Source organism: Calonectris borealis, chromosome 4, assembly GCF_964195595.1.
Source record: "Calonectris borealis chromosome 4, bCalBor7.hap1.2, whole genome shotgun sequence".
Taxonomy (NCBI): domain Eukaryota; kingdom Metazoa; phylum Chordata; class Aves; order Procellariiformes; family Procellariidae; genus Calonectris; species Calonectris borealis.
This window is the reverse complement of record NC_134315.1, coordinates 58,977,019-58,990,914: the sequence shown is the minus strand read 5'-3', so window position 1 is coordinate 58,990,914 and position 13,896 is coordinate 58,977,019.

The following is a 13,896-nucleotide window of genomic DNA, read 5'->3' as shown; positions in this document are numbered from 1 at the left end:
GGCCAGAGAGGCTGTCAGAGGGACAAGGGCTACCTGTAAAAACACAGTTGGCTCTGCTCTACGAAAACCAGAAATTGTTCCACCAAAGCAACAGTTCCCTCCAAAACGCCACAGCCTTGCAGGTAGCTGTGGGGCCACCGGGCCTGGCAGCGCCCAGGGCACGCATCCTTCCCCACCCCTGGTCCCAGGGCATCCCTCCTGGAAGGTTGTTTCATTTTGGGGAGGCTGGTAGGGAGAAGAAACTTTTTCAATATGAACAACCACATTCTCTATCACAAACAGTGCAGAAATAACCCGGCTCTTTTTCAACTGAAAAGAAAGGTCAGATAACTTTAGGCTCCATCTGTGGCTAGCAGTGCCTGCAAACATTTCTGGGTATAGCAGCTCAGTTGTCTATGCTATTAAATTGTTCTCACAGCGTGTTGCATGATGTTGGCTTACAGCCTTTTTCCAAACCTTTCTGGACACAGTTAGGGAGTTAGTGCAGGTAAAAGACCATTCCCAATAGTTAGGTTGGATGCAGACACCCTGCTCTGGAGGCTAACACTGATGTGAGACATTCTGGGTCACAGGAGCGGGTATTTTAGTACAAAAGGATTAGGTTCTTTGTCCCCTTACATCTTTTACTACTTTTATTTTTACTTCTTCTAAGATTGAAAATACAGGCCTTAAGCCCTTCTCCAATTGTCAGTCTAACTTTACATGGGGATTTACAAGTTAGTCCAGGAACAATATTTTTAAAATTATTTAAGTGAATCCGAGTCTCAGAAAAATGTGGATCTTAATGCAAACTTTGTTGGTTGAGTCCATATCTAATTTTACTATAAAGCAAATTATGCAATGGGATAACCTGCTTACTGTGTTAGTCGAGTCACCTTCATCAAAGGCTTTCATAGGGGGTGATATAACATCCTAGTAGGCTTATAGAATTAGTGACTGTGCATTGACTGCGTGATAGGAACGATGTCGGACTGGAAGATAGAGAGGATATTTTCTAAGCTCTGGGTAAGTACATGACTTCTATGTTTTTATACTGCAAAGGCCCCAGGCATAGGGAAAACAAACATAAAAGGATGTGCAAGAAACACTACACATCATTTGAATTCCCCAAAATAACGCAAGAATCGGCTTTTTTTGAGCACATATTACACACCTAGTAACATCTGAAACAAGCGGACCAAGATGACTGCCATTGCTCTTTGTTTTTCCCCTCCTTGATTCAGATTTTCTTGAACTATCTTGGGACTGCAAGGGTTCAGTGACTTGCCTGTGCCCTTCAGGAGCAACAAGCTTTTGACGCTGCTCATCTGTTTGCATGGAATCTGTAATCACAAAAGCTGGCTCTTTTCCCAGGTTATGTACGATTCAGGCTAACCAGAGGGCAGAGGGAACAGCGGCCAGCAGATATACCCTTCAGAGGTGGTGAGAGCATGACTTAGTCTTTGTGAGCAACAGAATCCCCATAAACTATCATTTAGTTGGGTTGCTGCATTTAGCTACTGCAGGTTTTTTTGTTTGATGTTTAATTTCTTACTGAACCTTGAGTGACCTAGTAGGACATACGACATCAACCATGAGTAATCATTTGTTTGTAGTTAGTTACTATTAACACTACCAGGTAGCTTAGTCAGTAATAATAAAAAAGGCAAAAGCACTCAATAAATATTCTTTATCTGTATTTAAAGGGTCTCCCTTTTTGTGTCTCTGATGACTGAGGAAATTAATAAGCAGTGTGGAAAAGGTTGACATTATTGTGGAGCAGAGCTATAAATACATAAATAAATCACTATATATGGGTTTCTATCAGGACATGTTTTGTATTGACTACTCACCTTGCTACTAAAATGCTCCTGTTTTGTCAGACTTACTCCAGAACTGTAATTTTTGACTCTGATCTCTCCCTCTTTCTCCTTCCTTTTTTAAAACAAATATCAGAATGCAGCCTTTGTTATGGTGGGTCCTGAGGTACAGAATTACCTTCTGCTGACATCAGCTCATCTTTCCAATCCAGTTTCCAAACTACACCGACATTATCTATCTATCTACTCAAAGCTGTATTTACTGTGAGCAATGTTAACTCCAATTCCTTTCTCAGTTATGTCTCCAGCCTAATACCCTTTATTTTCCAGCTCTTTCAAATACTCCAGTTTAGCTGGACATTACAGGCATGATGTAGGCCTGAATGTACTAATAAATCAAACCAGGTAACCCTAACTGTCTTTTTCTGGTCCTTTGCTCTTGTGAATTTCCTTAGGGTTTGTTGGTATAATATTAAGAAGCTATGTCACTATTGAATTGCTTTATTTACTTTCATTGAAAGTTTTTGGGGGACTGTCATTTTGGTGTTTAGTTGTATAGCACCTGGAACACTGAAAGCCTGGTCCAGGCTTGTGGCTCCTATGACAATTGACTGTTAATAAAATATGAAGAGTAATCACTGGTAAATGGCGAAGCACGATCAGTGCTTTGGTCACAGATACCAAAATAAAAAGAAGAGATAATTGTATTTTTAGAGCCTGGCATGGCACACACATACAAATATCATGGTTTACTAGATTACATCACTTGCATGGCATGTCTGCATGTCCCTTGGAAGCCCAATTCAGTACTGTTAGCACCATATTAGATTGATGTACCTTACAAGGAGATAATCAATCTTTAAAGCACTTAAAGGAGAATTACTGTAATTTGGTTCAGGTTATCTAAAACATTTAGACAGCCTGGTTGTAACACAGGGAAGCTTCGTTCACTCTTTATTCAGAATCATAGCAGGTCTCTTGCAAAAATACCCAGGAATTTTCCCAGATACATGGGAACATATTGGTAGCAGCAGGACACTATACTATTTCCAGGTACTAGGAACATACTTCTCAGGAGAGTAAAAGTCCATGGCTTGCCTGAAAAGAATCAAATAAAAAGTTCCACACAGTACAGGGCAGAGGTACATCAACAGCCCTTACGCAGGAACAAAATGCCAATACAGTTTCTGATCAAAACAGTTCCAAAGCCATGCAACTGGTTCCAGGGCCATGGAGGCATGTGAGATTGAGACGTGGTGAGAAGGAATGACTACAAAAATCCTATTCTCTGTGGGAGTCTGAGTGAGAGAACCATCCCTCTAGCTGCCTTATTCTGAATTACTAGGCTGGAACTATACTGGGTCTGTTTAATGAACAGATTTTGCTTCAGAAATTGTTTTGTCAAACCAAACACGTTTGTTTGAACTATCAGTTTCAAAGTTTTTGACTAGATTTTGCAAGCCCAGTGTACGTAAGAGAGAAAAACTTAAATACAGAGACTGACCTTTTCACTCTGCAAGCAGAGGTTTCAACAAAGTCATGTCTGATTAGAGATTTCAGAAGATTTCAAAAGTTTTTAAAGCCTTGGAGGTATTTGTGAAACAGAACCTGTTCTTTTATGGCTTGTTCCAATGTTGACACACACTGAGAGGCCGAGCAGGACCTGGCACTCCAGCTAATCCAGCACGCTGTGCTGACTCAGAAGCATAGCTGGAGACTAATAGGACTCTGGCTTGCACAGACTAACAGTTGATAGAGTCTTTTGGCCAACCTCCTTACTTTGGCGTCTTCTATTTTCTTGTCAAAAGAAGGTGAGACTTTCTAGCTAACCTTATTACTGCTGCGTTACTATCTATGCCTGCATTATTTATTTCCAATACAATTGGCAATAGCAGTGTAAGTCTCACAGCTAGATTCTTTCCCCTATGCCTGTACAGACAACAGTACATAAGTTGTGATCTTATATAGAATTTTGCAGATGATGCAGTAGAGGAGATGATACCCGTGAATCAAAGATGGCACCAAGAGGGTTTCGCTTGCAATTAACTATGTCCCACTTAGAGGTTTCCTAAGTAAAGAATATAGATTGAGGATAGCTGGCATACAGCAAATGAAAAGGAAACATGCAGTAGTTTAACCAAAAGGATGTTCAAATGGATTAAGACTGTATCAGAAAGAGAGGTTTATCATTTCTATACTCAGTTTTACCTGAGTGTAAACTGCTGGAACAACATTGATTCAACCTGAGAGACCATGAAATACTGTTATCAAAGTGAAGCATTTCCAAAATGTTCCTGCAGGTTCCAGAGTCTCTCCTGCTGCCAAAGTAATTTAAATTTAATGCATTAACTTTATTTAAAAATATCTTTCTGCTTTGGAGAGGAGTTTGGAGCCAGCTGCCCTCCCTCTCAGCATATGTAAGTGATAATGGCAGGTGAATATGTACTGTACAGTAGCTTCATATTTCTCCCATTAGGATCCATGTCACTTTCTATTTCTGAGAGCTGACTGAGTGTTTACTAGGCTACGCTTCACCCCCCTCCTACCCCTGTACCGTAACCTTGTAACCCAAGATGCTGGTGGCAGTATTGGGTTTGCAGTGCTCTGACCTTTTGTCCCTCTACTTGAAATTGCCTGGTTTTATCCCGCGATGGCTGCTGGTTGGGTTACACTGACAACCTTTCGTGACATGCCTGGTGAACTTCCCAGCAGAAAGAGGAAAGGACCATGGCTCACCTCAATTCAAATAGCAGCAATTGGAAGTTGGCTCCCCGTTAGGCTGGGGTAGCCTTAGATCTTTCTGAAATTGTCCTGGATGCGCATGGGGTCATGAAGGGACTTACAATTTAAGCCTTTGGGTGACTGATCCACGGGTGACCCAGGGGCTGAATTCACATTCTGGACCCCTTTCTCCAGTCCTTATTCAGGCAAAATTCTTAGTGAACTTCTTAGGTGTTTTGCCTAGTAAAGACAGAAGAATCGATCCACTTGTGGAAGTCATCACATTAACAAGAAAAAGCAATTCCTTACCCATCGTGCCACCGTACATCATCCCCCCCACACACACCTCACCCCAAAAAGATATCCAGAAAAGGAATCACATGACAAATGGGAAGACGTTGGAATGATTTTGTCACTCCCCTCTGGCAGGCCTCCAACTAAACCCCCCGGGAGTTTTCAACTGTGTGCCAACTGCAAGATCAAACTGGAAACGAAGCACTGACTACCAGTGTTTGGCAGCCTGGTTCAGGGAATAAACAGGCTTGGTGGAAGCTGGACAATTGCTGCCATTTGTCAGTAAGGCTCTGGGCTTTTTTATTTATTTGAAATCTCTCAGCCTATCTAAAAGTAAAACAATAGGTTTGCACCCTTTCTCCTGATTTCTGATGTGAGACTGAACTCATGTTTCTATATCCCCCTCATTTCACTTCCAAAAGGTTTTATTTCCCGTTTCAATTTTCTGTGACTATCCCCATCTGGAATACTAAACTTTATGTTCCTTTTTATATGCAAAAACTCATGGGGGTGAACAAAATTCTCAGAAAAAGGTCAAGAACGTTCCCATCATCTAGCCAAAAAAGCATTATTTTGAATCCCCTCTTTGCGTAGCATATGAGTTAATTTTGGCTTCAACAAAATTGTGCCTTAGTGAATAGCTAGTCGCTGCTCAAAAGGACGGTTCCACCTCCTCTGACCCCTGGCTGCAACTTCCCACCCTTCCCCTTGGCCAGCACGGGCACTCATCTGATGCTATGGAGAACCAGGTCAGGAAGCTTAGCCAGCAGAAAATTAATCTCTTTTTTTTCATGGTTTAGTTTTTTGCTGTTTTGGTTTGAACAAACTAACTGAGGGTTCAGAAAAATGCAGAGTTAAACTAAAAAAAGCAGCACACTGTTAGATTGGCTCAAACATTTTCTGAAACTTTATTTTTATCAAAAGAAAAGTTTTATCTGGTATGATTAGAAATCCTTCTATCTTGCCACTTTTTCAGATTGTGGTCTCTTACATTACCCCCAATTTTGACAGTTCTGGAAAGCTCAGTGGACAAGACTTGGGTTCCTTCTAGCACACATCTCTACACCCTGCTTTCCCTCCACCTCTGGAACACATTCAATTATACTCAAGGCAACACAAATTTTGAAAACTTCTACACATAATTTACTAAGAAGCAAACCAGACTTATTTTGCCTTTCAGGTATTTTAATGAGTTGCTAATACTTTTCCTAAGCAACATTCTTCACTTTTAACCATTACCCTTCTTTTTTATTCAGCCCTTCTTTGAGGAATTAAGGTCCTTTTTCATAAAACCATAGCCTATCAGTGGACACTTGAAATACAACCAATGGCTATTTTCCCTACATGTCATAGTCAGATTTCATAGCACTCAATTTTTTTAATGTGGATGCACAGACAGGGAATGTATACTTATTCACAGAGAAGACTCATTTGCTTTGATTAAGTATCCATAAGAGTAACTGCTGACCATTCTAGTATCTCCAGAGACCAAAATATGCTCTTTCCCAAATCAATAGAAAATAGACGGCAGCAAGGGAAGTACACTGACAAGACCTTGCTGATTTATGCTAGCTTCCCAGTTGAGCTGTCATACCTAGGGTTGTTGTAAGAGGTAATAGACCTTTACATTGAGTCCTTGGTTTGTCTGCCTGACCTGCCAGTTAACTGGTGGTTAACAGTTAATGCATTTCCCACAGTGTCCTCTGATAAAAGAACATGCTCATGGTTTCATAATGCGTATGCCATTGCAGGTGCTGGCTCCATCAGTTAAAAGTCAACAGGGTTATAAAGCTCCACTGATTTTCATGCTTTGGAAAACAGTAGCTAATATATTGTACAAATCGCAAGCCTTTTACCCACGATGAGAAATGCTGGCCTGGCTCTTATGTGTCTGATAAGTGCGCACAAAACAGCTGAGTGAATTAACAAACCAAGGGCAAAAGGCAAAGATCATGCATGGGATTAAGGTAGACAGTGATCCTCCCTGAAACATGCTATTTGATCATTTCATTTTGAAAAGGCAATATGACTTTGAAGCCCTCACAGTATTTTCCATAGAGCTGAAAAGTAAGGATGACAGATGTCCCACTAGCTCACTATATACTGTCACTGCAAATATAGTTTTCTTGTCACCACCTACAAATCCCAGGATACAACTGCCTTTCCTCCCTGCCTCCCATTTATCCCTCCTTGTCTAACTCCACATTTCCTCACCCCACCTGCTCTGCCAGAGCTCCTGTCAGCTTCCCTCACAATCACTGCCGCCGAGTCCCTTATGAGCAGCAAGAGTTTCCTGAGCTCATCTGCAAAGTCCCTATCCTTCTTTTAATGGCTTATTACTGTCATGCTACTAACTGCAAGCAATGGAAACATACCTCATCTTTTTATAAAATAACAAGAAGGAAAGAATGAGTTTCTCAGGTAAATCCCGAGCTGAATGATAGTGCAAGGAAAACTTATGGTCAGGATCTTGCTGACACGCGCTGCTGATTTTTATTGGTATCAATAGGAATCTGCATAAGGATCTAACTTCTCTTGCAAAGGTTAAAATAGAGCAAGGAGATAACAACAACAAAATGAAGCTCTTAAAAAACTAGAAGAAAATTATTACAACACTGACAAAAGTCATTCTGTGAACAGTCAGCGTATTTTGGCATTGGACCTCAATTTTGCCTCCTACTGCTGTGGCTGGGAGAACTTTTCATAAGGAGGCACTACATCTGGCCTGAAAACATTCTCCAGACTCCAGCAATGATGTTCTTTCTTTCCCCCTGTCAGGGTCCTCAAGACCTTAAGGCACAACTTTCCAAGACTCCCCCACAGTCCATACACGCTTTTGCCAGAATTCCATTTTCCTACTTCCTTGCACCCAATTTGTCAAAAGGAAATTCTCAACCTCAACCGCTTTACTCAGAAATGAAATGAAAGATACAGGCTATGTCTACACAGCACAATGCAGATCTAGGTATTACCAAGTGACTTATTTTCAGGCCATGAAGCAGCATAGTACGGTGGACATTAGCACCTAAACTAACACCAAACAAATTTTTATATCTCTATGGCACCAAGCTAATGCAACTGTGCTGCTTCCAGCACTCCAGCTAGCATCTCTGCATGGCCCTGTCTTGTGGCGTGTGGATAACCTAATTCATGTCAGCCTCCGCCTGGTAGCTCTGCTCCATGTGAGACATACCTATCACTGCGGCTCCATGCATCTGAAACACGAGCGCAGGACTCCATCTCAGTTGCCTAACCCCTCCCGAGAGTCTTTTGCATCTTCCACAGCAATACAGGGTGCACTTCTCTTCAAGCATCACCTCTAGTTATTGACTCTCCTTGCTGAAAAGAACTTTCTTTTTAAGGAGCAGAAGGTAAATATCTTTGTCTCCTCCTGCCCTTCGCCTGGGGTTTTATCATTCTCCTGTCTTCTCTGTTAGTTACACCAGATAAGACTGATTCAGCCAGTCAGCAGACTTTTTTGCTCGTGAAGCTATAGTTCTGCTTCTGTCCTATACTGCATGTCCTCTTTTGAACTCCGGAGAAAAATATGTTTTAGTGCCTGAATTGGCTAACTAAATAGTTCAGTAATTAGGTTAAGTATCGTCTGCTTTCCTGCAGATATGTAATACTTTTACGACTAGATTAACCCTTTGCACCTACAATACTAACAGTCACATAGACAAATGGTATATAGAGACACTATTCAAAATAATCCACATCCTCTGCTATCCTGGTGGTCACTCGTGGGTTTTACTAAGGGTGAATTGTAATCATATGAAAGATCTTGGACCAAGATAGTACACTTCCCATGTCTTTCCTTTCATCAGCAAAAAAGTACTGCATTAATAAGAAAAGTCAAAACCGTGTATCCTTATAGTCATCAAATAAGTGTAGTGCAATTATATTTCTCAGACTGTCTGGCTTTAAAAGAAGTCTGTGTTCACAGGGTACAAAACATCCAACTTTCACAGACATAAATACCAACAGTCCACCCAGAAGCAATTCCTACCAGGGAATTTTTCCAGAGGTCCCTAGAGGACAAAGTATTTAAGTAAAATGCGGAGCAATGAGGCTCCAAGAGAAAATCAGCAAAGGAGAGATCCTCCAAAACTGCAAAAATAGGTAAGAATTAGACTTGGCAGATATTCCTGAGGTGATAAGAAAACATGCCAAATGTACGGTGCAAGCGACTCCCTGAAATGTGTCAGAAACAACCTTCTGGCAGCGATCAAAAAGTTTCAATTTCACCGTGTATGCAAGTCCACCTGAGACTTCAGGGTGGCGGGGGCAGAACCCCTGGAGGAAGAGCTCTGTCATCACCAGGCTCCTCCTCCCTCCCGACCCCACCTACTGTGAGCAATTCTAACCCGGCAATGCCATCCGTGGGTTTGTATAGCCAATGCAATGAAACCCAATGTGAGTTTGCTCCTCTAAGCATTACCACAGAACAAGCAATGACCAGATATTTTTAATAACAGTAACTTCAAAAAGTACACTCTGTAATTAACAAGAAAACAGAAATCTGAAATGGGAATTATCAAAGGCCACTGATGTCAGAGGTTATGTGGAGGGCAATTAGCACGGAGCTGCCTTAAAGCTCCTATGTGAACCCACAGTGTGCTCCTTAGGACCAAAGGATGTTTTCTTCAGTGCAGACATAGCACAAAGCTGCCCATAATAAGTCCCTTCCAAGCCCCCACTACGAGACAGATAAACATGTACAGGGCAAGGGAGTCTCAGTTACAAAAAGTCTTTAATAAAATGTTTTACAACCATGTTGCATTATGGCTAAGCAGGCATGAGTTACAGCAACCTCCTTTCGTCCACTAATACTTAATCTACATGCAATTCCATTTCATAAATGAACACAAAAGAATACAGGAGACTTTTCAGGCAGATATAATTTGTTCTGAATTTATTAGGGCAACACAACAACTCATAGATCACCACCTGAATTTCAGAGCACAAATACGGTTCCACTGTGTGCACTGGGGAAGTCTATAACACTCCCGATACAACAGGAAAACCTTAAATGACATCTCCAAACCTTGGGCAAATGTGCTATATTTCTGGATGCCAGTCACAGCTGGGCCATGGTTGTCTGTACAGCGGGCCAAACCAAAACCCTGGACTCATGTGCGTTCACACCATAAGGAAGCTTGTATCTCAGTCAGGAACAAAGCTTTGGACTGTACTCCAAATTAATCCTTAATGAGCGATTGGTCTTTCTAACCCTGTGGGACATTTTTTCTTTAGGGGTATTTTCCTCAGCCTAGGAAGACAAAGAATTGTCAACAATAACTGAAAATTCTGCCTCCCCTGCAGTTAAGTACCAAATCATTAAATTCCTGCAATTTTTGCTCATCCTCACCATTTCTGATGGGACAGGGACCCAGAAAGGATGAGCATATGTGTCCGACTGCACTGGAGCTGCTGTAACTTCATTGCCTTGTGGCTGTTTGCCTTGCTCTATGCAGAACTTGCCTCTGCCTGTGGTGTCAGCACAAAGTACAATAAAAAGTAACGTTCTTTGTCTCCCAGATTATCTACCCATGGTCTGTGTGTTACTACAGTAGTCTGCCCAAGGAGGAGAAAACTCTTCCTAAGTGAGAGGATGTGACCATGCGGGGACAGTGAGCGAGGTTATCTCAGGACAGGCAGCAGACCAAAAAACAGATTGCGTCAGCATGGGAAAGGACTGGGCAGGAGCGGAGGGTGTGTCGGGGCACGCTCCCAGGCAGAGAAAAGCTCGGAATAAACAGGGAGAAAGTTGCTGGTTGGGGGTTTGAATAAAGGCCTCGGAAATGCAAAGAACTGGGCCACGCTAATGAGGGCACTGCCACTTCCCTGCAAGCAGAAAGCTGGGGAGGAGGGTGGAGAGAAAGAAAAGGAAAGCTGGATGTGGAAAACTGTGGAAGAGTTGCAAAGAGAGCTTTAGAAAGAAAGTAATCTGAAACCTCAATCTGATGGAGATAAACAGTACAGTTGGTCAGGAATTTGGTGGTAGGGTTTCTCGTGATAAAATTTAATTAATGCACAATCTACTATGGGTGTAACCGAAGTGCCGAGGAGTCCTTTACGTGGACAAGGTGTGGCGGAAACAGAGGCTGCCCTTGCCCCAAGGAGCTTACAAATTACACTTGGGCGAGAGGCAGCAGATGGCTGCAAACAGATGGGCAGCAAGAGGAGATGGAGAGGCACCGTCAGGCTGCTCTCAGCGCCGGAGCTGAACTCTGGTCCTCTAATTTTGGAGGCACCACAGGATCGGAGGCAGTTTTAAAGGAGGGTGTGCTTGGAAAAGAGTATGTGATATTTCAGCAGAAGTTTATGGCGCACAAGCGAAAGGGCTAACAAGTGGAAATATGACAGGGCTCCTCTGAAAATTTATCAAGGGAGTTTAGCACAATGGACTAATTGGAGAGAGATGGGAGTAACCGTGTCAATAATACATGAGATGTAAAGGAGGGTGAAGGAGACACCAGGAATAATCTTGCAGTGAAACAGTCTACATCTCAGGAAACAGAAGAGAGAGAGCTTGCCAACAAACCAGTATGCAGGAGGGGAAGTACTGCACTTAAAGTTTCAGTAAAATGCTGCTGCAAAATTTTTTGTTTTCTGTAGAAAGTGCCCTTTGACAAAAGCATTTAAAAAGCCATTGTTACCCTGAAAATACCTAGAATTAAAAAAAATTACGGTAAAAACTCTAGAGAACGCTTGCTGCTGAACTGACAGTGCCTAACTGTCAGTGTTGGTAGGATGCAGAACTGACAATTAAATCTAAATTTTTTTCCTAGCTCTGCTATTAAGCTGCTACATAACTTTAAGCTAGTCACTTTACTGTCTCAACATCCCATCTGCAAAAGGGATATAAAAACAGCCATCTGTGTGACAGACTTTAATGCTTTGAAATGCTCAGATGCAAGCATCTGTAAAGGGTGTTGAAAGGGGTCTTTTCTACGGGCACTGATGCACACATTCTTCCTCCTATTTTCATTTATCTCCCTTTCACTGTTGAAGAGACATCTACAGGACTCATTTGTAATAAGCTGCCATTTATATTTCTATCCAAGCGAAACAAGAGACTCTTATTGCCTTAAAATACACTAGGGTGAAATCCCCACTAACTTAGGTAAATGCATCTTATAGATTGCAGTATTTTATGGGGGCTGTATCAACACTTTTTCACATTATGCTTCAAGACAGATGCCAGCAGGGAGAGCTTCAGGTTTTGGCAGGAACTTTCTAAAACCTTGTGGTAGTAAACTCACCCTACTTTATAACCATACACACAGAAATCCTGGTGAAGTCCACATGGCTTTCTCTACCTCTGCAGCCTATGTTCTGACTTTTAATTCTAATTTATGGATATCAGTCATAATTTCAATACTAAGTAGTTCTTATCCCTACACTCACTGTATTTTAATCATTTAAATTGTAAGTTCCTTTTAGTCATTTAATTCCTTCCCCACCATTAGACATACAGTGAATGTTCAATCAAAAGACTGAGGCTTTTTTTTTTTACATCTCTACATAAACACTGTAATTTTGAGTAATTCATACAACTTTGTAATACTCCAGATCTTTTCCCTTTTATGAGCTATGTATAAAGTCAGCATGTATATTTTATATAGATATACACACACACACACACTCTGACTTCTTAATTGACCTAGTTTGTATAAACTGCTTTGAAATTTTTGGCTGGATGGTGCCATAGAAGAGCAAGTTGTTATCCTCTTATATGCTTTTAAGCCCTGAAGTTTCAATTGGAAAATGAATTCTACAGAAAAGAAATCTACAGAAAAGTCTTTCACATGCTTATACTTTAGCAACAAGAAAAATGGATCCAAATATACTCACCACTGTAATATTTCATGTACATATTAACGTACAAAGCAGTATGTGATTTCAGTACCCTACTTTTAAAACCAGACTTTCCTTCCCAGAGTGAATATCGTTGCAGGGACTGCCATCCAGTGGTGAACCAAGGGCTTAACAGATGATTGGAACTGCAGATATATAAAATTAAAAGGTGTCAAGGCTGAAAAAAGATTAAAAGTAGCAGCTAATAGATGCTGGAACGACTAATGGTAGAAAGAATTTCTTTAGTCAGCTTCAGATATTATCTACAATGTTTAAGTAAAAGACATTTCTTTTCCAAATGTAGCTGCACAAATGCAATACTTTGTACTGACCATCCAAAGTAGGTAAAATGAGGCTTGTTCAGTCACAGTCTAGTAAAGAAGCTGTGATTAAACACAACTCTTAGACACAGCTGAAATATTACAAGCCCGGTTTCCCTCTTTGCACTGGTCTGTCTCCATTGATTTCAGTGAAGTATAGTCTGGGTTTATCCAGGTGTTAGATGAGACAAGAAAATATTTAAGGTCACTATGTGTTTCTACTGCCTGCCTCTTAAAACATTAGAGGGAAAAAACTTCCTCATACATCTAAAATTATTCCTGCTTCGGCTATGAAACCAAATGATGATTTAAATCTAGTTTGTTAATAATTTTGTTAAGTAGCAGTGGGTTTAAGCATTGTGTGCCTTGTGTACCTTTAAAACGGGTCCGACGGAACATTCCATTTCCCTGGTTTTATGAGCTTTCATATTTATTGCCTTGTCTAGTGTGTATATGAATCTTGGTATTTGTGACAGATTTTTCTTAGTTTGTTCCATTGTGTACAGACCATATGTTGTCTATGCTCATAAAACACTCAGTAATTGTACGTGCAGAAAAAAAATAGTTACTCGCTAAGAAACTTAAGAACTTTCAGGTTTTCCCTGCAGAGGTGTTTTTAAATCCAGCCCCAGGAAACAATTGCCTCCTTTTCTTAGAGTTGTGATGAAACTTTGGCAGGATTCTCAGATGTATTTGGCAGTTAACTTCTATTGATTTAAACAAAAATTATGTACCTGAATTCCATGAGGATCTTGGCTTGACTGCTATTGATGTAGATTTTGGATACAGGAGTGCCTTCGTTGGCTCCCTAGTGTAATGCTTGGGGATGCAGTAGGATTTTTATTGTTTTCAGGATGAGTCATGCAGGCAGCAGCACAACAGATGGTGTGGAGTGTAGA